We start from the raw sequence: 26078 nt of genomic DNA, 5'->3' as shown, positions 1-26078 counted from the left end.
CATAAGGTTTGGTCTTGTGCAGCAGAATTAGCCCCTATGTCTCTTCCTTTATTGGTATTATTATTCTACTTTATTCTTAACATGTGCTTTTCTCCTTGTAGTTCTCAATTTGAAGAATTATTTGAAAGCAAAGCAGTGAGGATTTCAGTGAACTAAGAATAATGAAACTACTGAGAATGCAGTCTTCTCTGTGTGTTGTCTGTTAAGTGTCAAAAGAGACTTTTATGGCTGTAGAAATGAATGTTTTCACAAACAGCTATACAACAGCAGCCTCTAATGACTTCTTTCTGTGAAAAACAAACTTAAAACGGTCTTTACAAAAAGAAGAAGTGAGTGTTATATTTTGACATATGTTGCTGTTATTTGCAGGGGAAGGGTGTTCCACAAAGTTTGCACCATTAGAGTTAAGCTGAATTATTTTTTCTCTCAATCTTGAAGAGGCAAAAACATGGTTTCAAAAAAGAGGAGGGACGATAAATCCCAATTCTTGTTTCTCTCTGTCTCCCTCCCTCCCTCTCCATCTCCCCCCTCTCCCTCCCTCTCTCTGTGTATTTTGGAAAGAGGCTGAGAAAATTTATTGATATGCACCATTTTTTTCCTATTCCTCTACACATAAAGCTTCTTTTTAGGTGTTAAAATGACCTGCATATTCTCCATGTTCTCATTAGCTAGCTATTTACAAGATGTTTTTCATTTTCCATCCACGTTTATCTAGCATATATTTCAAGGCCAGCCAATTGGAAAAAAGAGGGAAAGTGTTAATGTGTGAAGGTTGTACCAGGGAGATGTTTTTGATAGCTGATTGATAACCAAATGCAAAATGCAGAAATGCCTAATTATTATTGTAAATTGGTATGCTATTAAAAGGTTATGAAGTTTCTTCAGTTTAGACTGGATCCTCAGATAGTGCTCTGTGGGATTTCATCCACCATTATCATCTAACTACTGTAGAAAAAAGTTCTTAGAGCTGAAGGGACATAAAATCCATTTTTCCTTTTCTACATTTTCCTATTTCTAAGCGTTTTACTTATTTGCTGTCCACAAATTGCACTTAGCAAAACAGTGAGTTAAAGTGATATCCTTGTTATCATTGAGTTAGCAGAAATGTATGGCAGCATAAATTGTGCTACCTGTATTGCCATTCACTATGCTGCTGTAGTAATGGTGCTGATAAATGACACTTTCCTTAGTTATTTATTTTGCCAGCATAAAGGAAGGCCTTGTGAATTCTCCTTGTTTCTCCTTTCACCAAGCATGATCTACAAATGCAAAATCAATCCCAATCATTTGCTTTAAAGTGGGAGTGTCATAATGGTGTAAATTTTGGAAAGTGGGTTTAGCCATCTGTTATTTTACCCAAATATAGGTATATGTTATAGAGAAGGGGAGATGCAAGTAAGAATGAGAGAAGTCTCTCAGTGGCCCTTGTAGTCTTTCCTTGAAATCTTTTATTTTTTGACCAGCTTGTTTCTGAACAGAAATCTAGGCCAATTCTGAAAGGAAGGCACTTGGTGAAATCAAAGGTCATGATGCTGCAGTGTTTAAGAAAATTAGTCTGGCCTCATGACCAACTGCACTAGAATTGGCAAGTGTATAGCTGTGGACAAAGTTTGATTGTGGTTGACCCATTAACTACTGTATCTATATGAGTAGTGCCATTAAAATAGGGCACTAAGTTAAAATTACAGTAATATCAACCCCTCAAAAGGATAGCATAACTATTTACAATTGGGTGGACAAATATCCACCTAAACTGCAATTCTCCTTGTTAATAGAGATCCATGTCCAATCACTGGAGTACAAATTATAAGTCCATAGCAGCTTATTCCAGTCTCTTTTTATTAAAACCAAATGGGAAAAACCAGTATTACAAAAGGAGGAAAAAAGTAGAAGGCTGAGAATAACTTTAAACTGCCTAGATAAAGGCAGGAATAAAGCAGAGAATAGGGCAGAATATAAGTGGTTGAAGGGCACATATTTGGAGGAATATGTATATTTGTCCAAAAAATGCTCAGAGATTACAAAAAGTCAGTAAGCTACGTTGTGTCTTTACCTACCACTGGTACAGTAGGACAGATGTATGATATATTCCAAGACAACATGGCAAATGTGATTTTTAAGATCCTTCTTAACAAGGATCATAATTAGAATATTCTGGGATGGAGACCTAAAGTAACAATCAGATCTTAAAATTTCAAAGCAGATTTAGTGATGTTAATTAGACTCCTGCATCATCAGTGTTAAAAAGTTCTTGAGACAACATGACCTGAAACTTTAGACTAACATTTTCATCTGCATTCTACATCATTTAATTAAATGTTCAATTAATCATTATTTGAATGTTAGTAATTTTGATAGTGAGGTATTGTTGAGCAAGAACAAGGACATTAGTAAACCTAAATTAAGCTTTTGTTAAAAAATAAAGGGGTAATTTGCCAATCAGTTTTTCCAGACTAAAAAAATACTGCAGGGAAATTTATTTTTAAATATAGATTGGGCATATTTAAGAACATATTTCTATTTGCATTACCCATGATTCTATGCAATCTAGAGGAAAGAAGAGTTAATATGTTCTTTTTTGTTTTCCTTTGGAGGCATAAAGAAATATAACATTAACTTTAATTATTAAAATGAAATGTAACAGTACTTGTGCTAAACTTATCTTTCTTGGCTAAGTTTCTGTGATGTCCATTTTAGAGACAGCAACTGAAGGAAATAATTGTCATTCCGTGTTAATTAAGATTCCGGGCAACAAAGCAGTAATCAAAATGACAATTGTTGTATCATCAAGCTACCATCATCTTCATCTCTTCAGAACTTGCACTTAGATAAAAATCAAGGAAGATCAGAGTGCCAAGATTCAGTGTGGCAAAATTTAACAGCTGATGCCTGCTGGAATCAAAATGTGCTTTGATTACAATAATAGCTCTCATCTTTGCTTTCTAAAGCTTTTATATATACAATATATGTGTGTGTGTGTGTGTGTGTGTGTTGTATTTGTGCTGATAAATAAATAAAGGGAGACTTTATTTATTTATCAGCACAAATACAACACAAATATAAAAAGGCAACATTAAAAATAAAAATATGGTTTTCTGCCTGGATGGTCCTCTGTAATGAGCCGAAGGACAGAAAGGGGGAGTAGTGAGCTCCCTCCCATATTTGGGCATACCAGGGGTTGTAACACAAATAAATAAATAAATACATACATACATACATACATACATACATACATACATACATACATACATACATACGTTGTATTTGTGCTGATAAATAAATAAAGGGAGACTAGTATAGATCCATTTCAAGCTATTTAGCTCTCATCAGCTAGCCTTACTGGGATTTGAACCTGGGCTGTATTACATATTAGGCAGGAGTCTTAGCCACTAAGCCACAGGCTCTCCTCCTTTATCAGCTGAGCCAGGGAAATAGGTATGTATTTGTGTTACAACCCCTGGTATGCCCAAATATGGGAGGAAGCTCACTACTCCCTCTTTCTGTCCTTCAGCTCATCACAGAAATAATACAGCCCAGGTGTAATACAGCCCAGGTTCCAATCCCAGTAAGGGTATGGCTAGCTGATGAGAGCTAAATAGCTTGAAATGGATCTATACTAGTCTCCCTTTGTTTATTTATCAGCACAAATACAACACAAATATAAAAAGGCAACATTAAAAATAAAAAAATATGGTTTTCTGCCTGGATGGTTTTCTGTGATGATCAATAAATATATGTTGTATTTGTGCTGATAAATAAATAAAGGGAGACTGGTATAGATCTATTTCAACCTATTTAGGTCTCATCATCTAGCCATACCCTTACTGGGAATCGAACCAGGGCTGTATTGCATATTAGGGCATACCAGAGGTTGTAACACAAATATGTACATTATATATATATATATACATACATATGTATGTTGTGGCCCAGCAGGAGCCGTTGCAGCTGCCACCAGACTCCGAGAGTGAGGGTCCCTATGAGTCGGCTCAGGAGGATGTGGACAGGGTTCCAACTCCGAGCAGGGATCGGAGAGTCTGGTCAGCCACCAGAAGGCGCCTGAGGCATGGAGCAGCGGTGAGAGCCAGAGGAGGGGGGCTCCTGATGCCATGCCTTGGAGCAGTGAGGAGGAGACACGAGACAGTGAGTCAAAGATTAACAGGGAGTTCCTGGACGCCTGTTATCGCCGCGCCCATAGACACAAGGAGCGAGGGCGCAATTATCAGTGGTAAGGGCTCTCAGCTGCTGATCAGGAGACTCCTCTTCAGGCTATAAAAGGGTTGACTGTGCATATGCCCTTTGCAGCAGTCAACAAAGAAATCCTGCAAGACATTTTGGTCTTGAAACATAGCAGGCTGGATAGCTGCTTTCGTGTCTTGTATTTGTGAGCTTTGTCGTGGTGGTTTACTGCCACAGAACTTTCTGTCTGTCTGTGAAATAAACCTTGTTAATTCGTATTGTTCCGGAGTGTGTTCTGTGTGGGCGAAGGAGGAAGGGGGGTCATATATATATATGTATGTATGTATGTATGTATGTATGTATGTATGTATGTATGTATGTATATGCATATGCATATGCAAGTAGGTGTTTGTGTGTGTGTGTGTGTGTGTTTGCCATGCCATACCAGACCTTTGTCTGGTGCACCAATTTTGCACCCTTTCCTAGATCAGCAACTCCTATCTTCCTCACTTCTCATCTGGATTATTGCAATGTGCTCCATGTGGGGCTGCTCTTAAGCACTTAGAAACTTCAACTGGCCCAGTTGAAACTTCAACTGCAGGATTTGCTTTCAGTTTTATTCTGCGTGAAAATTAAGATATTGGCCATCACTTTTAAAGACCTATATGGCACTGGTTATCTGCAGGACTGCCTTTCTCTAAGGACTTCCACCCTTCCTACTAGGTGAAACAGGGTGAGCCCACTCATATTCCCTTCCCCTAAATATTGTCATGTGATGGAAACTAGGAAGCATGCCTTTTTTGTGGCAGCCATTCTCATATGGAACTTTCTCTTGAAATTTGATAGTCGTCCATCCTTTTAGCCTTCTATAATACTTAGAGGGCCTGTTTTTTTTTCTAGAAAGCATATTAGAACACAATGGTACCAGGTTTTTATTTTTTTATTTTTAAGTTTAAATGCTTTAACATGTTGAATTTTATAATTTGACTTTATATGTCTTTTAACATTTGCGTGGGAGCTAGCCATAGCTGATAATAAATAGATAAATGGTGTAAGGTCTTGTTTTTTATTTTTATTCTACTATAGTCATTTGGAAAAGAGAATAAAAACTTGATAGCATGCTCACTACAATTCTTCCAAATCAAGATAGATTTATGTCAGTGTCTTTTAAAAATGTCATTTTCCTTAGATCTCAGAATATGTTAAATTTTAATTTTACATGTTGTCAAATTCTATTTAACCAATTTATTAATTAAACCCTATTATTGGCCACATATTGTGATTCTTCCACATTTTATTCCATTACAACATTTAAGTTTTATACTTTTTACTTCAATAAGGACATTGAATCATATTGCTATATGTATTCCATTTATTCATTATGTAAGCACATCATTATCATCACCATCTAATTTAAGTTCTTAAGTTTTTAATTTAATTCTTTTTTTATTTTCATGTTATACATTCTTTACCAGTTAAGGCAAGATTAAGGAAGGATAAAGTAAATAGCCTTGTGTTGTGCCCTTCATTATGGTCTATTTTTGTGATAAATAAACCTTTGATATAATCATGTTCACTAAAAGCACTCTAAGAAATAATTTATCTTTTTTAGATTTATGTGCAAGAAATAGCAACAATTTTCTCTGATCAAGAAATATCTTGGTCACTTTCTTGTTTTTTTAAAAAATATATTATAAATGACATTTGATATATGCCAGATATTTTATCATATGTATCTGGACGAATCTGGTCTGGGCAATAAGCATTAATTTAGTTGGAAAGCATATATTTAGTTTTGCAAACACTGCCACAAAAACATGCAATGTACATTCTATTGCATGGAATGGAACTGCATATTGCAATTCTATTCAACTCTAGACCATTTCCTTCCACATAAATCAAAGAAATGAAAGCTTTCAATGACAAATCAATTTCTTGTCATTGTTGATTCTTATTCCTTAGTTTAACCAAATTTTCTTGAAGAGTCTTGAAGATGTTATAGAGATGCCATCAGGTCCTGGAACTTCGTTTCACTTTTTAAAATGCTTCTTTAATTTCATCTTCTGTTATGTTATTCATCTGATATTTATTCAGTCTAAGATGTTATTCATCTTCTGTTATTAAGAACTAAGCTCTGGTAGGATAGGCATGTGTCAGGTTTCTTCTGTGAAACAATGTCATTTGTTGGGCTTCAAAAGATGTTCTTATCTATGACAGCGCCTCCCAAATGGAAGAACATCATCCCATGGATTCAGATTGCCTCAATCCTGCTAACCTTTGATGGGGCTTTCTATCAGACACTGAGCCAGGACATTTCTTAAGGCTAGTGTATAACTGTGGTTAGATTATTAGGAAAATGATATTAGGAGCCTCAGTTATGTTAGAATTATTTATGTGATTTCATTTTATTAATTAATTGTATCAATGTATATTAATTTATAAATATCAAGTGATAGAACCATATTCTGCAATTATCGTATTCTGCCCCATACATCCCTACGACCCATCCGCTCGCACAGAGAGGGACTTCTCCAGGTGCCGTCCACTAGATAGTGCCATGGGGCGGCGCCTAGGAGCAGAGCCTTCTCTGTGGCGGGCCCAGGCCTGTGGAATGACCTCCCCCCGGATATTAGGACCACTACTGACCTCCGCTCCTTCCGTGTAAAGCTCAAGACCCACCTATTCCAAATAGCCAGCCTGGCTCAATCATAACTTCATAACGCTCCTGATGGGTTTTTTAATTCGGTAACTTTATTTAATGGGATTTTAAATTGTGTTTTTTAATTGTCTTTCACTTATGAGTCTACCTCCTCCATGCACATGTATATGTCTTTGTTCTTTATGTATGTATGTTTGTCTCTATCTGTATTTTATCTGTTTTGATTGTACACCGCCCCGAGTCCTTCGGGAGAGGGTTGCGGCTAATCAAATAAAATTATTATTATTATTATTATTATTATTATTATTATTATTATTATTATTATTATTATTATTATTTTAACATTGGAAGTGACCATAGAATGGTATGAGCTAAAGTGAAGATATCAATAATGGAGAATATTTGTAGCTCAGGGTTGAAATGTTTTGGTACTCGCTGAGCATGCTTGTCTTCTTGCAGATCTCTAACTGGATAACATCATCAGTGCTAGTAAGAAGTGCTGTTTGCTGTCAGTTTATATTCTGGTGTGTTTACTAATGGCACTTCGTCAGTTTCTTGACTAGGGTATTACTTACTTGATTGTTGATCTGAAGCTGACCTTGGAGTTAATCTATACTGATCTGAGTGCTGATTATGGGTGGAGAGTCTTTTTCCATTTTGGGCTGGTTAACTAACTCTTTTGCATAGTCTATAGATGTTGTTAATGGCTATGTGTCTGTTGATGGCTGATTTGTCAGAGTGCTAGACTTCTAGCAATTCCCTGGCATTTTTGAATTTGGCTTGGTTTAGGATTGTCACATTTTCCCAATTGAAACTATGGTTAAATCTGTCTATATGTTGTGAAATTAAAGAATTTTTATCATGCCTTCTGACTGCAATTGGTGTTTATGGATGCATTCTGCCAGTCTTCTGCCTGTTTGTCCTATATAGTGGTACCCAAGCAAACCAAAAGAACCCCAGCAGCCCCAGAACAAAAAAAAAAAAAACAGGAGTCATCTACAACCATGTAAGAACTGCAACAACCACTATGTAAGACAAACTGTATTGTATATATATGTATATTGTATGTGTTTTATTGTACACCGCCCCGAGTCCTTTCGGAGAGGGTGCGGCTAACAAATTAAATTTCATTCATTCATTCATTCATTCATTCATTCATTCATTTCATTCATAATAATAATAAATAATAAATTTGGATTTATTAGCCACTCCCTTTCCAAGTAGGACTCGGGGCGGCGTACAATGGAGCATATAACATAAAATACATAACAACACCAAACGTACATACATACACAACACATATACATATACACGGAGGAGGAAACAAATTACAACAATAGACAGTTAAAAATCTACTTTAAAATACCCCAATTGTAAAAACCCAATAAAATTAATATTTAAGAACAATTTAAAAAACAGTTTGGAGGAATGGGAAAATTACGATTGCGATTGAGCCAGGCCGGATAATTGAAAGAGGTGGGTCTTCAGCTGTACACGGAAGGAGCGGAGATCGGAAGTAATCCTGATGTCACGGGGGAGGTCATTCCATAGGGCTGGGCCCATCACAGAGAAGGCTCTGCTCCTGGGTGTCGCCCCCCGACACTGTTTGGCGGACGGCACCCGGAGAAGTCCCTCTCTGTGTGAGCGAATTGGTCGTAGGGATTCATTCATTCAAACTGGTAGAACACTGGCAGAACTCATTCATGAACACCAACTGAGAGGGAGGGAGGGAGGGAAGGAAGGAAATCAATAAAAAAGATTTTAAGAATCCTTTGTTGAATAGATATAGATTTATTTTCTTGCTGTTACTATGTTGATGAAGATTTATTACAATGCTCTTTCGAATGAAATTTCTCCAACTCTTTCAAAGTGGTTCTGAAATCTAATACATATTTTTTTCTAATTGTGTTCTTTATTATAACAATATTACTCATTAACACTATTTTGTGTTGTCAAGATTTAATGCTTCATTTAAAGTCTGGACTATTTGCATACGTATTAAACTTTGGTTCTTTACACATTCCCTTTTTCATTCTATATTGCAGCAATGAAACTTTGCTTTATTAAAAACACGTTTTCTTTAAAAAAAGAAACAAATTCAGAATTTTCTATAGCAATTACAGATAAGAAGGCTAAGTTTGTCATATTTCACAACTCAAAATGGAAAGTCAAAAATAGAAAACAGAAAGTTTTTACATGAAACTTGTAATTCCTCTAATTTCTCTTTCTCGATAAATCATGGAAATAACAACTGCCCTTTCTACTGGTATCATTCCATTTTGAGAATCATGCAAACCTATTTTGAAGGGTTGCCATATTGAGCTACTTACATGGAGCCATATTTGTGGGGGGGGAAAGTGTTGGATTCCTTAACCGTTAGCATGTTTTCTTTTCTTTTAATAATATTTTAAATGGACAACTGTCTGTGTTGACATTCCATGCAGACCGTCAGCGGAGCTGGATCTCAGATTACAGTAGCTGGGTTGAGATGAATGAAGCTATTGGATAACGTGATTTATTGACAAAGACTGAAGGGAGGGAAGAAACACGGGCAAAGTTCAAAAGCAGATCAATAAAGCAAAAAAGATGGCTGCGAATAAAAAAATGCCTAATGAAGAATGCCTAATGAAGCTGTTAATAAATCACTGCTTTTTGTATTACAATATCGGGTAGCTTATTATGAAGCAGGCATTGTTAAGGTACTTTACAGACAGCCATCTTTTGCTTTTAAATATCGGGGGTGCCGAGGGGGAACTCAGAAGACCATGGCAAAAGGCCAGTTGTCCAAACAGAGCTGGAGAGCAGACATCAGGCATCAAAGCCGAGATGAGCGAAGCAAGAAGAGATAAGTAATCAGCCCCTAAAAACAGTTAAAGCTGAGCCCCCACCCCACTCCTATGCCCAGAAAAGGGAAAGGCGCTAAGCGAGCTGGGAAGAGTGGAGGGGATGCTGGAAAGGAATCAAGCCAGGCCCCCAAAGCCCCCAATGGATCCCTTGGGAAGTTCCATAGAGCAACGGAGGGAGGAATTTGACTGGGTCACCCTCCGTGAAGAAAGGCCGTTATGCATGCCAAAAGAGAGGGGAGGAGCAGTGGATCCTCTGAGGTGACGAGAAGCACATGGGAACGCAGCCCCACTTCTCCACCCATTAGAAAGAAGGTGAAGCCAGTGCCTCTCCCACGTAGCAGGCAGGCTACCCAGGGCAGACAATCTTCATCCTCCCTCCGAACTAGAACTGAGGATTATCTTCAGACATATCAAACGCAAACATACAGGGGCCGATAGGAGGAGGGAAGGGCACTGCTGATTGAACTGCCCTGATTCAGAGGAAAGTTTGATGATAACTCAAACCAGTTAGCCCTATTCCTTGACTCAGCTGAGGTCCACCTGGAATGCTATGGACACTTCTACTCATCCCCCAGAGCCATAGTGAATACTATCCCAGAGGGACTAGAGGGAGAAGCAAGGGAATGGCTAGCAGCCCTCCACAAGAGGAGAGCCCCCCAACTGCAAGGTGTATATGACTTCCTATGACTGCTAGAGACCAGATTTGAGGAGGTGGAGGAGGACCTGTATGTGGAAGATGAGCTCAGTGACCTAAAGCAAAGGGGCTGCGACATCAAAGAGCACATCCACAAATTTAGGAGAGTCGTTGGAAGGCTACCCCCTTTACCAGAGTCTATTAGTGTATTTTTTCAGAACAAGTCTGGACCAGCAGATTGCCCAAGTAACTGCCTACCACGACATTCCAAAACGACTCTCTGAGTGGTTCTGAGTAGCAATAAAACTAACACAGGGGTTCATTGAGCCAGCCAAGCCACGGGTTGTAGCGCCAGTTCTCTTCAAAGAGAAAAAAGATGGAACTATGAGACTGTGTGTGGACTTTCGAGGAATAAATGCCATGTGCGTACACAACCTATAACCCCTCCCCCTCATGAAAGATATGTTATCGCATTTGGCCAAGGGAAAAGTCTTCACCAAATTAAACCTCAGAGAGACAAACTACCAAATACAGATCAGGGACAGAGATGAGTGGAAAACGGCATTCAACTTCCCCCTAGGGAGCTTCCAATTCAAAGTGATGCCTTTTGGACTACAGGGAGCCCAAACAGCATTCATGCAGTTAATAAACGAGGTGCTGCATGAGCACCTCTACAAGGGGGTCCTCATCTACCTGGAAGACATCCTCAGCTACACTGAGACCATGGACGACCACATACCCCTGGTCTGCCAAGTACTGGAAAAACGCCTGGCAGCCAACCTGTACGTCAAGCTATCAAAATGTGAATTCCACCATGAGCGACTAGATTACCTAGGCTACCGAGTGTCAAATGAGGGAATAGAGAAGGACCCAGCCAAAGTGCAAGCCATCCTAAGCTGGCAAAGCTTCCTAGGGTTTGCGAACTTCTATAGGCAATTCATCCCCTCCTTTGAAAAGATCGCCTAACCCCTGACAGACCCCCTGAAGACAGGGAGCCCAGGAACAATACCTCGCCTGGGACAACCTCTACAGTGGGACCTAACCTGCCAAAAGGCATTCGAGACACTAAAAGAAATGTTTGCAAAGGAACTGGTGCTGAAGCATCCTGACCCCAAGCAACCCTTTGTGATCCAAGCAGATGCCAGCAACATGACAGTGGGAGTGGTGCTACTCCAAAGAAACAACCAAGGAAACTTACAATCCTGCGCCTACACCTCCTGCAAGCTCACAGACACAGAGAGGCGATGGGGTGCATGAGAAAAGGAGGCTTTCACAGTGAGATGGGCACTGCTAATCTGGAGACACCTGTTGGAAGGGGGCCAAAAACCGTTCAAAGTCTGGACTGACCATAAGAATCTGTAGGCTCTTAGGACCCCACGGAAACTTTCACCCAAACAAGTCCGATGGGCTCAATATTTCAACAGCTTTGACTTCATACTAAAGCACATTCCAGGGCAGAGGAAATTTCTAGCTGATGCCCTCTCCCGCATGCTCCAATACAAATGCAAACAGGAGCAGGTGATGGATGCCATCATTCCCTCTATGCAAATAGCTGCCCATGTGACCACCAGACGACATTGCCGTGACCCTCACAACCAACCAGCAGGTGACCTAACCATGAGACTCAAAACTGAACTGCTGGCAGACCCTTGGTTCCAAAACAACCAACACTTCTTGACAAAAAGAGATGACCTTGCATGGAATTGGATGAAACTCTATGTCTCAGAATCCCTACACATCCTAGGAGCCGTGACATCAAACCAGCAGGCCACTTTGGATTCCTAAAGACGTTACACTTAGCCCAGAGGCAGTTCTGGTGGCCCAAAATAAAGAAAGATATGGACAGTTACGTGAAAAGTTGCACCATCTGCACCACACTGAAGAGGCAACCAGGAACCCCCCCCCCCCCCCGGATTGCTGCAGCCAGTAGCAGATCCAACGAGGCCATGGGAGGAGATCACAATGGACTTTATAGTAGAGCTGCTGAAAAGTGGGAGAAACAGGGTGATTTGGACTGTAATAGACCTGTTCTCCAAACAGGTGCACTTCATACCCTGCAGTGGACCACCCTCAACTCACAAGCTGGCCAAACTATTCCTGAAGCACATCTACTGCCTCCATGGAGTATCTCGAAGAATTATCTTGGACAGAGGGGTCCAGTTCACAGCTAAGTTCTAAGGGAGTTCCTGCGGTCCATTGTGTCATCCTAGGGCCTTAGCTCGGCTTTTTACCTGAGCACCAATTTGGGGAGCAGAGAGACTGAATGCTATGGTAGAGCAGTATCTGAGGTGCTACGTGAACGATCAGCAATCCAATTGGGCAGACCTTCTGACCTTCGCTGAAGTTGCGTACAACAATGCAGGACTAACACCGTTCAAAGTAGTGAGCAGCATGGACTTTGTCCCAAGGCCTGAGTATCCAAGGGATCCCCCTTCCTCAGTCAGCTTGACTGACTGGATGTCAATGCTAAAAGCAGCCTAGGAGAATGTCAAAAAAGTGCTAGCTAAAGCAGCACAAATCTATAAGAAACAGGCAGATAAATACCGAGCTCCGCAATGACCATTCCTGGTGGGAGAGAAGGTTTACCTCTCCACAAAATATTTGAGGTTAAGACTCCCTAGCAAGAAACTGGGACCAAAGTTTGTGGGATCATTCGCCATAGTAAAGATCATCAACTCAGTCTCAGTGCAACTGAAACTGCCCTGACTGCTAGGGAAGGTACAGCCAGTATTCCATAGTAGCCTCTTAAAACCCAGGGTCAGATCCACTCTGAGACCACTGCCCCGGGAGCCTCCAGGCTCTGTGGTCATAGGGGGTCAAACCCATTATGAGGTGCAACTCATCCTTGATTCGAGTTGGCATAGGAGGCAACTCCAGTACTTAATTAAGTGGAACGGCTATCCCTTGTCAGAGGCATCTTGGGTAAAGAGTAGAAATATCCAGGCTGATCACCTTATAGAGACATTCCATGAAAAAATCCAAACAAGCCTGGGGGAAGGACGTAGCCTTGAATCCCATATTGTTACTCAAATTGTTTTTGCTTGCACAGATTGCCTTTGAAAAGTGAGGGGAGCTGGATGTCAACTCTCTGTGTTGACATTCCATGCAGAGCATCAGCGGAGCAGGATCTCAGATTACAGTAGCTGGGTTGAGATGAACGAAGCTATTGGATAACGTGATTTATTGACAAAGACTGAAGGGAGGGAAGAAACACGGGCAAAGTTCAAAAGCAGATCAATAAAGCAAAAAAGATGGCTGCGAATAAAAAATGCCTAATGAAGAATGCCCAATGAAGCTGTTAATAAATCACTGCTTTTTGTATTACAATATCGGGTCGCTTATTATGAAGCAGGCATCGTTAGGGTACTTTACATTTCCCATAAATTTCCTATTTGAGTTTCTTTCTCTTTTTCTTGTATAGCTTCCTGCTGCTCTGTGGCATTTTTCAGACTACTACACTTGCTAGAGTTCCCTGCATATGAACCTTGTAGTTCCCTGTACTTTGTGAGCCTTGTCACATTTTCAGCAATGTCCATAAAATCTGTGGTTTCCATGGAAATTCCAGCAAATATGCAGCTAACCCATAATTTTATACAGGTGAGAAGAAGAATATATAGGCAACCTCTACCCTCAGTTTTTTTTAAAAAAAATCAACTCAATAATACTTACGTTCAACCACTGAATTGTCAATTTCAATGCAGATTTTTTTTAAAGTCCAACCTATTTTTGAAACTGCACTTATCTCAAACAAGTTATGACCCTAATCCTAGACTAGAGTTTCATCAACTTGAAAGAACATTCTATTAAAGTAAAATAACTTTGTGGATGTTCACTTCACCGTGGTATATTCTAATTGAAACAATTGTTTTTAATATCTGAAAAATATCAGTTTAATATTATTTTCAAGGAAAATTACTTTTGGATCTGGACACACAAACAAAAAAATAAGATAACACTTCTTTTATAATACTTCATCTTAGCTGTCTTTCTCCTTTACCACCATGTCTCTGGCCTGTATTAGCCTGGTACATTGAATTAATTTTATAGTAATCTATATTATGAAGAATATATAAATTTCAGGATAGCTAACTTCTGTATAGCTAATGTGAAAACATAACAACGGACTATTGATGCCTTCCATGCTATAAATTACTGTCAGAGTTTATTGCACAAATTTGTGTCTGATTTTTGAATCCCTGATTTTTTAAAAAAATATTTTATATATCTGTCATCCACATTTGGAAAAAAAAAGTATCTCTATTTAGAAATTTGGGAGAAAACATTGAGGAAAAAAGATCTAGTTCCACACAGATTGTGTTTTGGAGCATAAAGAAATCTAGTTGATGAATATCTCATTCAACTAATATGGCAGATGGAAGCTTTTCACTTATTTAATTTCATGATTCCTTTATCTTGGAAATATTTAAAGTGATCAAGCAAAGTAAATTCAAATTCTATTAAACATATGAATTTGAACAGTGCTTATTTTAGATAAATTATGAAAAGGTACACTGTAGGGTATTATGACCTGGTCCATGGGCTGAAAAGATCACCTTCTGAGAAGGTAATGTAGTTCCCTACGTTCATTTAATCCTGATCTTCTTCGGAGCTCATCTTAACAGCTTTACTGAATCATTGTAATAATACTACCAGAAAAAGAATATTGTAAGCGCCAAGCTGTGACATCAAACTCCTACCTAATAGCCAACAAGTGATAGTTATCAAATTGTTTCCCCCCCCCCACTTACAATCAGTTTCATTTCCTGAAGGAAGATAAGGATGATCTTTTAAAAAATGCAGCCAATATTATTTTAAAATAACAACAATCTAAGCATCCTGGTAATAATGATCATCAAGGAAAGATACAGTATATATAAAATACCGCTAGATAACTCATCCATCAGATTAAGCCTTCAGTGAGCCTAGTTATACTTTTTTTTTTTTTTTTGTAAATCAGTGTGGCAAAGTCGATAACTGGCAAGACATTAGGAAGAAGAGAAATGAATATACTCTGCCAAAACGTGTCAGATTTGTTCTCAAAAAAGCTTTTCTTGTAATTTCATTTTCAGCATTTGTTTTAAAAATACAACTTCTGAATTACTGTTGGCACTTCTTTTACGTCATTCAGTAGTGGCAGAATATGCTTTTAACATATATTTTCTTTTTATATTTCTCTCCATCACTTGGCAGTCTCCTGCCTATTATGGACTGACCCTTAGAGCCAACCTGATTTTGAGGGCCTTCAATTTACCAGCTTCAAAAGTCAGCAGAAAATCACTCACCTGAGGCTGAGTCAGTACTTAAACAGCAGAAAAGGTAATCAGGGGATAAGAACCCAATGCTGCAGACCTAGACTCAAGATGCAGTAGCTGATTTGAAGGTGCTCTGCTTAGCTCCTTGAGAAGCAAGGATACACTACCCTTAAGCCAAGTTTGCAGTTGCCACCAACAACTATTTATCAATGTCAGGTTTACATTCCTTAATCCTTGTTTCTGGCTCTACTATTTGTCTTTGGGCTCTTCAGCTTGAACCATCTGACTAACGTCTAGGCAGTTTGAATTAGAATCTTTCTTTCTTTCTTTCTCTTTTTTTCTCTTTCTTTCTTTCCTTCCTTCCTTCCTCCCTCCCCTACTTTCCCTTCCCCCTCTCTCCCTCCCTCCCTTCCAAAAATATTTTTCCATGATAGCTAATACTGCTATCCAGAAATGTTATTATCCATAAAAACTAGAAAGAAGAAGACATATCTTTCCTAAAAGCCGCCAATATTCATGTGAGGCCAAAGAACTTTATGTGGATACTGCTCTCTTAGACTGATCACTGCAAATCACACAGCTATGATATGGTCTAGAAACTTTTATCTGGCAGTGTTTTGACAGGTATTATAATAAAATAGTAGTCCTCTTTTTAGCATTACACTAAGTGTCAGAAGATGGCAGTCTTCACTCATACCATGTACTGGAGAGGAAACCAGAGTTTTGGTGGGACTAAAAAATATATATTGGCAGCTGTTAGGTATGTATTTAGTAGCTGAATTTATAATGTAGTGTTAAAAATGTTAATTAAATTCTCAAGACTTTGAAATCGGTAATGGTAAAATAGTTGTTAGAGTTTTATAAATCATCTGTTCCTCTTTCCCTAAAAAACAAGGTTCTTGAAAAATTAGAAATATAAAAGTTACCAAATAAAAGCATGATGTATATCCTAATGTCATGCTGTCAGCTCTCCCATATGACTCAGATAGGAAACATATGCACATGAGTTAATCCTACTTGTAGAATTGTAAGGCTACATTCACAGAATCTTCCAAGTCTAAAACTTCAAATGTCCCACCACAGCTTTTAATCACCTGATTTATAAAGGTGGATCCTTCCTTAGTTTCTTTCTCTGATACTTAAGCCATTGGGGGTTCCCCAATCAATTGTCTGAGCATTCCCTAGGCAGCATCTGTTACCATCATTCCTCAAGGTCTTTCCCACATACACTGCTTTCAAAACAGCCAAAATTCACTGATATTTAAAAGAATCTGTATATCCACCTGTACATTATTGGTTCCTCTCATAATCTATGATTTGATGGCTTCTGCCCGATGGTAGAAGTACGAAGAGACACTTACTAGGGTGTGATTTATCTCTGAGTATCTTCCTTACCAGCAACCAACCTGGCAATGTCATCCAGTAGTGTTAGAGGGCAATCAATGGTTTCTTGTGCCGAATTGATCACTCTCTGTAGTACCTTCCTGTCTGCAGCAGTTAAACCAGCATACCATACTGTAAGGCAGTATGTGGGGACACTTTCTATCATGGACCAATAGAAAGAGGTCATCAGCCATTGTTCCACTTGATTTTTTCACAGGACTCTAAGGATATGAAATTTCTGTTGGGCCTTGCCAATCACCAGGGACATGTTGCTTTTCCACATGAATCTTGACTAATAAGCACTCCCAGGAATTTAAAAGAAGAAACCTTCTACACAAACCCCCTCTCGTTATATAGTGGGGCAGGTTCCATTCTCAGGTTCCAGAAATCTAGCACAATCTTCTTTGTCTTACTAGTATTTAGATGTAAGTTGTTTATTGAGCACCATGTGGATACCTTCTGGACTTCTTCCCTGTATGCTGATTCATCTCCTCCAGTTATGAGACCCAGCACCGCTGTGTCATCTTCAAACTTTATTATGATTTATTTATTTATATTTATTTATTTATATTTGATGCTTCTAGACCGCCCCCTCTCCCAAAAGGGACTCGGGGCGGTGTACAGTCCATACAGAATATAACAAAATACAATAAAAAAGTTAAATATGTACAGTTGGCATGGAGGAGGTTAAAATGCAATTAAAAGAACTGTACAAAGCTAATATAAATATAAGTTTTAAACCCCTAAAATAGACACAGTAAATTAAAAACCCCTAAAATAACCAGATGATAATACATTTGCCAGGAGGGACAGTTGTAATTATGCCAGGCCTGCTAATCGGAACAGGTGGGTCTTCAATTTTTGCCGGAAGGAGCGGAGGTCAGAAGTGGTTCTAATGTCGGGGGGGAGGTCATTCCAGAGGGTTGGGCCCATCACAGAGAAGGCCCTACTCCTTGGTGTCGCCCGTTGGCATTGCCTAGTGGACGGCACCAGGAGAAGTCCCTCCCTGTGTGAGCGAATTGGCCGCAGGGATGTATGTGGGAGGATGCGATCCCGCAAGTAACTAGGTCCCGTGCCATGGAGCGCTTTAAAGATGGTGATCAGCACCTTGAAACGCACCCGAAAAACCACAGGTAGCCAGTGCAGCTCGCGCAGGAGAGGTGTTATGTGGCAGTACCTCGTACTCCCCATCACAGCCCGAGCAGCTGCGTTCTGAACTAACTGCAGTCTCCGGGCGCGTCCCAAGGGCAGCCCCATGTAGAGAGTGTTGCAGTAATCCAGGCGGGACGTCACCAGCGCATGAGTGACCGTGCGTAGGGCATCCCGGTCCAGTAGGGGGCGCAATTGGCGCACCAGGCGAACCTGGTGGAACGCCCCCCTCGCCACGGCTGCCACATGGTCATCCATTGACAGCCGGGCATCAAGGAGGACGCCCAAATTGCGCGCCTGTTCCACAGGGGGCAATTGTTCGCCCCCTATGGCCAGCAATGGAATCAGCTGGCTGAACTGAGGTGCCGGTAGCCACAGCCACTCAGTCTTGGAGGGGTTGAGTTTAAGTCTGTTGTCCCCCATCCAGACCCCGACGGCTTCCAAACACCGGGACATCACTTCGACAGCCTCGTTGGGGTGGTTTGGGGTTGAAATATACAGCTGAGTATCATCAGCGTAGAGGTGATACTCAACCCCAAAACCACGGATGATCTCACCCAGCGGCTTCACATATGTGTTGAACAGGAGAGGCGAGAGGACCGACCCCTGTGGCACTCCACAAGGGAGTGGCCTCGGGGTCAACCTCTGTCCCCCTGTCAACACACATTGCCTCCGGTCGGAGAGGTAGGAGCCGAACCACCGCAAAACGGTACCTCCGACTCCTATCCCCTCCAACCGGCGCAATAGGATACCATGGTCGATGGTATCAAAAGCCGCCGAGAGGTCTAATAGGACCAGGATAGAGGAACAACCTCTATCTCTGGCCCTCCAGAGATCATCAACCAACGCGACCAAGGCTGTCTCTGTGCTGTGCCCGGGTCGGAAGCCGGACTGGCGTGAGTCTAGATACTCGGATTCGTCAAGGTGTCGTGGAAACTGCTGCGCCACCACATTCTCAACAACCTTCGCTAGAAACGGAAGGTTGGAGACTGGACGATAATTAGCTAGCTCCATTGGGTCAAGTGAAGGCCTCTTAAGTAAGGGCCTCACCACCGCCTCCTTCAAGGCGGTTGGTAAGGATCCCTCACCCAATGAGGCATTCACCAGGCCCAGAAGCCAGCCTCGGGTCACCTCCCAAGATGCCAGTACCAACCAGGAGGGACACGGGTCCATTAAACAATGATGTTGGATGAATCAGAGGTTATGCAGTCAAGTGTATGCAGTGAGTATAGGTAGGGGCTATGCACACAGCCCTGAGGGGAGCCGGTGCTGAGCTTCAGCATGGAAGATGTAAAGGACCAACCCTTACTGTTTGTGGACAATCTGTCAGGAAGTCTTTGATCCAGTCAAAAGTGAGGGGAGGGAAATTCAAGTCAGTCAGCTTTTCAATGAGAATGCCTGATAAGATGGTGTTAAAGGCCAAGCTATAGTCTACAAAAAGCATTCTGACATAATTCCCATATTTCTCAAGGTGGAGAATGTAGAGAAGTGGTGATGGTGTCCCCTGTCAACCTATTGCTTCTATAAGCAAACTGGTGTTGATCAAAATTTGGTGGAAGACAAGACCTGAGGTGTTGTAGGACCAGTCTCTCAAAGCACTTCATCACTATAGACATCAGTGCAATAGTCTTCGGGGTGTTTATGGTGGCTTGCTTTCTTTGGAACTGGGATAATTGTGACTGTTTTTCAGCATGATGGGACTCTAGCCTGTTGCAGGGAGATGTTAAAATCCTTGTCAGGATCCCTGTTAATTGGTCAGCACAGGTTTTTACCACTTTCCCCAGCACCCCATCTGGATCTGCAACTTTGTTGGATTTCAGCACTGTTCTCACTTGATGTTCATCGAGGGTGAGTTGCTGGAGGTTAGAGGGCCTTTGGGCTAGATCCACAGAGACAGGTCTTTTAACCTCAAAGCAGGTGAAGAACCTATTTAGCTCCTCCACCAGCAGGGCATTAGCATTGGCTATTTTTTTCATATTGCCCTTATAGTTGGTTAGGTGTTGTAGCCCCTGCCACACCTGTCTTGAGTTATTATCTTCTAGATGCTTCTTTACCTTTTGTTTGTATTTCTGTTTAACTGCCTTAATACCTCTTCTCAAGTTTGCCCTGGCCTCATTGTATTCATCTTCATTTCCTCCTTCAAAGTGAAGTTTCGGACTCTCAGAAGTGATTGTACCTCTGCTGACATCCAGGGTTTACAATTACTGTAAACTCTGATGTGCTTATTCACTGTTTGTACATGCTTTAATGTATTCTTACTAACACAGAATGGAGAAAAATGCTTTAATGCTGGATTTATTGGAAGATATTTGTAAGCAGTTGATTCAGAAGTCAATCTTAAAAGTATCTGCCATTATAGATAGACTTTAAAAGAAGTTGTGGGAGAGGAATAAGTTGTATGGACAAGATTAAGACTGATCTGAAAATATACAGTATTTTAAAAGGACAAGGTACAAGAATGCTATGGAAAAAGATGTCACACTAGATATATAAATGAAACTGTCTGATGTGTTCATAATTAAAAGGGATATACAAATGGCAAATCAAAAGAGAAACTTGGATAAGTTTCTTATTAGATTTGCAAAAGAGACTTAGTAATGTTCTGAAAAACTCTGTAAGAAGAGGGGCAAATAAAACTGAAAAGAAAACAAGCTATTATTGTTATTATTGTTGTTGTTATTATACTTTATTCATTAAACATGAAATTCAGTCAACTAAATATTCAAAAATGCATCATAAATATCACTGACTGGTGCTAATGGTTGATATGGGTTGCTGCCAGCGTCCTAGGTATCAACCAAGTACCTTCTTAAAATATAAGATGTTCCGAGTAGCACAGTTTTTTGCAGTTCCGCTTGTGTTATTGCAGGAAGCTGCAATTTGTTGATGTATCTTATAAACTTCTTGGACATGGTACCAAGTATTATTATTATTATTGTTATTATTCTTGTTGTTGTTATTCTTATTGTTGTTGTTGTTGTTAGCAACGCCATTAGTTATATTACAAAGTTTCCTTTTCATCTCTGTTGTAATTGCAAGTGATCACTATAAATGCCAATGATTGAATTTGGTTCCTTTTACGGGCAAAATGCCGTCAGACCTGTCAGCACCTATAACTTCTAAACTGTGTGGATGCAGTGATCAGGAATTAAGCTTGAGTTGAAGATGCCTATTTTGGAGAACTATGGAGAACTGCCACATTGGAGAATGTATGAGAATTGCAGTGCTAATTAAACCCTGTCCTCCAGCAATTTGTATCTCTCACCAGCATCCAAAAAACGGCATTCTGGGATATAATAACATTGCACTTCAATTACTTATATGCTTATATTAGCTTTCTAGCCAACTTCTAGTGCCACATTTGTTTTGATATATTAAAACCCATATTTTTCCTCTGCAGTATGTTCTGTTTAAGCTATCAAACCAGATTTTGACTTTTTCCCAAAGCTACATAGAGTAGTTAATAAATGGAAACACATGCATTATTGCTTACTCACCTTGAGAGAAACTCACACAATAATTCATCTTGTTTATGAAATAACTGACTTGTAGAAGGTGATCTCTTATGCTTGTGAAACAAGCTGATGTTGTGGAATGTCTAGTAACAAAAATATTTGAGAAGGATTTATAGTAGAGAGAAATAATTATTCAAATGATTTCAAATTTAATATTGATTCTTTGAAAACAAAATATTTTATCTCTTTAGAAGGGCCAGGACACTAAGCACTAAGAAAAGCAGAAGAGAAATGTTTACTTAACATATTTTTCCTCATCGGATATCCAAAAAATGTTGTATTCTAAAAAACAGTACCCAAAAACAGCCAATGCACCACACAGTCAACCACTACAGAAAAATTACCATATAAACTCTACCATAGAAAAATGGGATGTTGGAAATGACGGCCAGAATTCCCACAAATTCATAGCCACACTTCACCAGGAATTATCCAGAACCAAAGATAAGATACAGAAGGATGAAAGAAACAATGTAACTTACAAAATCAACTGTAACAATTACAACTAATTCTACATGAGACAAACATCATGTCAATTGTAAATCAGAATCCATGAACACCAGCTGACAGTCAATCGCCATGACCCCAAATCCTTAATCTCTACCCACACTGGTACCAACCAGCACCAATTTGATTGGAACAATACAATACACTACCGCCTACCACACTCATGAGTTTACCAAAGTCTGGTACTCCACAAGCAATTCCATCAATAGGCACATTGACCTACAACCAGCCTATGAACCTCTTAGAATTCAAATCAACCACACAGCCAGTCAGTGATGGAACCAACCCTCAACCAACACATGCAACCTCCACCAACCAGGACTTCAACACCCAATGACCCTCATCTGATGTGACCTTCCCATCACAAGACCCACTGACCCCAGAAAGCCCTTATAAGGAAAACAAACAAACACTGACAACACCTAAATTATGCTAAAGTTTTTACATAGCCTGGTAATGAAATATTCAGAAACCAGCATACAAGCTTGGAGAATGAACCTTCACTCTCAAAATAGTTCCCTATTAACAAGATATATAAATGATCACATCTCCCTACCTTTATTAATTATATTTGTTAACATGTTAAGATTTACATGTATATTACTTAGCTGCTTAAAATGCTAAGGTTTATATTATTTATCAACTGCTATGTGAATGCCAAGATACCTGGCAATTTGCTAAGCCTAATATAAACTATCCAGAAAACTTAAAATAATTCAGGATTGCAGGATTAACTCACAATATTGGTTTGCAAATTTTGAACATATGAATAATATTAATTTAAGTATTTGCCAAAGATAAAGAAAGCAAAACTATGATTAGCTTCCTTTTAAATTTTATCCATGTAAAGATAAACGTTCTGAATAATATAACTTGTTAAAAGAATAGGTTACCACAAAAAGGTAATTTTATTAAAAAGGATTTAGTGAACATGTATCATAATAATTGACCTTACTGTTAGCTTCATTACAATTTCTCACATTTCATATATCTCACATCTTGATTACTATTGAGGGTTCTATGTGGACCTATCATAAGTCAGGATTCATTAAGAATGAACTGGTTTTTTTGCCATTGGCCTTCAATTAGAAACACAATGGAATACTAACATAATTTGCTAAAGCCTGAAACTGAATTTAGCTTATCATTAAAAAATATTTCTGCAGAAGTTCCAATTTCTCCTTTTAGTGAAAGAAACAGTGCAAGTATTTATTCAGAAAATAATGTGATGCAGGTTTGCAGATAAGACAATTAAAGATCAGTTTAAGACATGACATTTGAATAAATTCGTATCAAAATTAAGAAATTCCTTCTCCCTCTATAAAAAAAGTTACTTCATAATGACATGAACATTAAAATCTAAATTTGTATGAGATATGTGTGATTATTTTTAATGGCTATCTATATCTTTGCCAAAATGGAATTTGTACTTGATTATTTTCCATATATGTCTGCCTAAGAAGTTCAAAGAACTTCTCTTTTCATTTAATTATGTTGACATGGGTGGAACTATTTCTTCAGTATGTTCTATTGTTTTAATACTGTAAAGGAAGCATTCTATGTTCTATCATTCATAATAATTTTGATAAGATTAGTTTAGAAATCTGCGTAGTTGAGCATTATAGCATGCTGAAGAATCACATTTAAATCCCCATGTTTGGGCATGCTAATGATAGAAGTGCTGAGCCAAGTGATTATTCAGCTTCCAAAATGTGCAGACTGCATCTGTTGGAGAGACTGGAGCACTGTCGACCCAGCAAGCAGTCTTACAGCTTAGGAGAAATGTTCATATGACTTTTGGACTTTAATACCGGGGCTGTTTATTCCCAAGAGATAATGAAGGACTACTTGGATCATTTCCAACTCAATTATAATGACAGCAAATAAAGCCAAGTAGCAATTGGCCTAAAAATATAGCAAATGTTCCTGTTTATCATTTTCATATAAATGAAAAAAAAATTCAATAAGTCCAAAGATTAAAAAAAAATCCAGCACAATTATAGTGTGACTAGAAATTGTACAATGCATTATACATATGTAAAAATGGGTTGGTCTTTAAACTCATATAAAGTATATTTGAAAGCTGAAAATTGTATAGGATTTGACTTAAAGTTAAGCTTAGGATTGTTGACACATTGTTTATATTAGTATTTGTTTTGTTATTAATTGAATTTTCTTGATTAGTTTTAATAGGATAACATAAATACATTTTTCAATTTATCAGCCTTACAACGGTCTTCATATCTATTTCATATGGCTGAAATAGACAGCCTAATGCAGCAATGGCGAACCTTTTTTGGCTCACGTGCCATAAGTGGGGGGAGTGCAGGGGGGTTGTGTGTGGGTGTGCCACACCCATAATGCAATGCGCGACCCCCCCAGTGCACATGCATGCACTACAGGCACGACCCCCCATTTTTACATGCTTTTTTCGCTCTCCCCAGGCTCCAGAAGCTTTATAGGAGCCTGGGGAGGGTGAAAACAGCCTCCCCCACCCTCCCGGATGCCCTCCGGAGGCATCAGGGAAGCCTCCGGATGGTCCCTGAAGCCTTCGGACCACTGAAAATGACCCTCCGAGCAAACAGGAAGTCACTTTAGGTTTGCTCAGAGGATTGTTTTAAGCATTCCGAAGGCTTCAGGGAAGCCTCCAGACAGTCCCTGAAGCTTTCGGAGCGCTCAAAACGATCCTCCGAGCAAGTAGGAAGTGACTTCCGGTTTGCTCGGAAGGTCATTTTGAGCACTCCGGAGGCTTCAGGGAAGCTCATGAAGCCTCCAGAGGGCCTCCGGTGGGGACGGGAGCAGCTCTTTTCGCCCTCCCCAGGCTCCTATAAAGCCTCTGGAGGGCAAAAATGGCTTTAAAAAAGGGCATGCATGCCCTGGCCAGCTGACAGGGCAGCACCTCGCGTGCCCTGACAAATGGCTCCGCGTGCCACCTGTGGGACATGTGCCATAGGTTCGCCATCACTGGCCTAATGGCTCTTCCATTAAATGTCTTTTAAAATATTTTTTTAATGAAAAATGGTGGATATCATTCACTCAAGGCAGTGCTTCTCAATTATTTTCTGTCATGCCCTCCCTAGGAAGAAGAAAACATTTCGCGCCCCCCGCGTGACTGTAAATAGTATCATTTGTCTATACAATTGTTATAAGTACACCTCTGCATAACACTGTATCCTTATTAACGTATAAGAGAATAAAAAAAGAAAGAAATGTGGATCAATTTACAACAAAGAATAGCTTTATTAACTGTAGCAGAAAAGATTTAAAGGAGCACAGGATTCAAAGGAACAAAATTTTAAAAAAAACTTTAACCTGCAAAACAAAAATATATAAAATAATTTGAGCTTAGCCCCCCTTTACGGAGCCTCGCACCCCCCCTGGGGGGCCCGCCCCACTATTTGAGAAGCACTGACTCAAGGGAAATTTTCCCATTACTTTTTTTTTACTATGACTCCTAAATTATATTACTGTTGTAGGATCGAAAATTAGAGATTTGAAGGAAAAATATACCATGTAACCAAATCTGTCTTCCTGAAATTTTAAGACCAGATACCTGATATCTGGTGTGATAATGTGAGTTTTGACATTGAATGTGGTGCTTTTCAGGATTTGAAAATGTTCATCCCATGCTGTCTCAACAGTCTTTTTATTTAAATAAACATACACAATATTTCCATTCTGTATTTTTAATACTAAACTAATTGGCACTTGATTATTCTCACTTCAATGCTTCAGGTGTTCCAATTTTTCTGAATGCCATTTCCAGGTAGAGTCTGACCAATGCAGAATATAATGAAACTATCAACATCCATGATTTTGAGGCTGTATTTCTATTGATATGCCCTAAATTATATTTTTTTCAGTTATCTCACAGTTCTTAACACATACTCAGTCATATATCTAATACAGCACCACGTCACATATCTACAATAATCTATGTCTGTTCATTTTCCC

Source organism: Natrix helvetica (assembly GCF_964273705.1).
Source record: "Natrix helvetica genome assembly, chromosome: 4".
Taxonomy (NCBI): Eukaryota; Metazoa; Chordata; class Lepidosauria; order Squamata; family Natricidae; genus Natrix; species Natrix helvetica.
The sequence above is the reverse complement of the archived record's forward strand: the minus strand, read 5'-3'. Positions refer to the sequence as shown.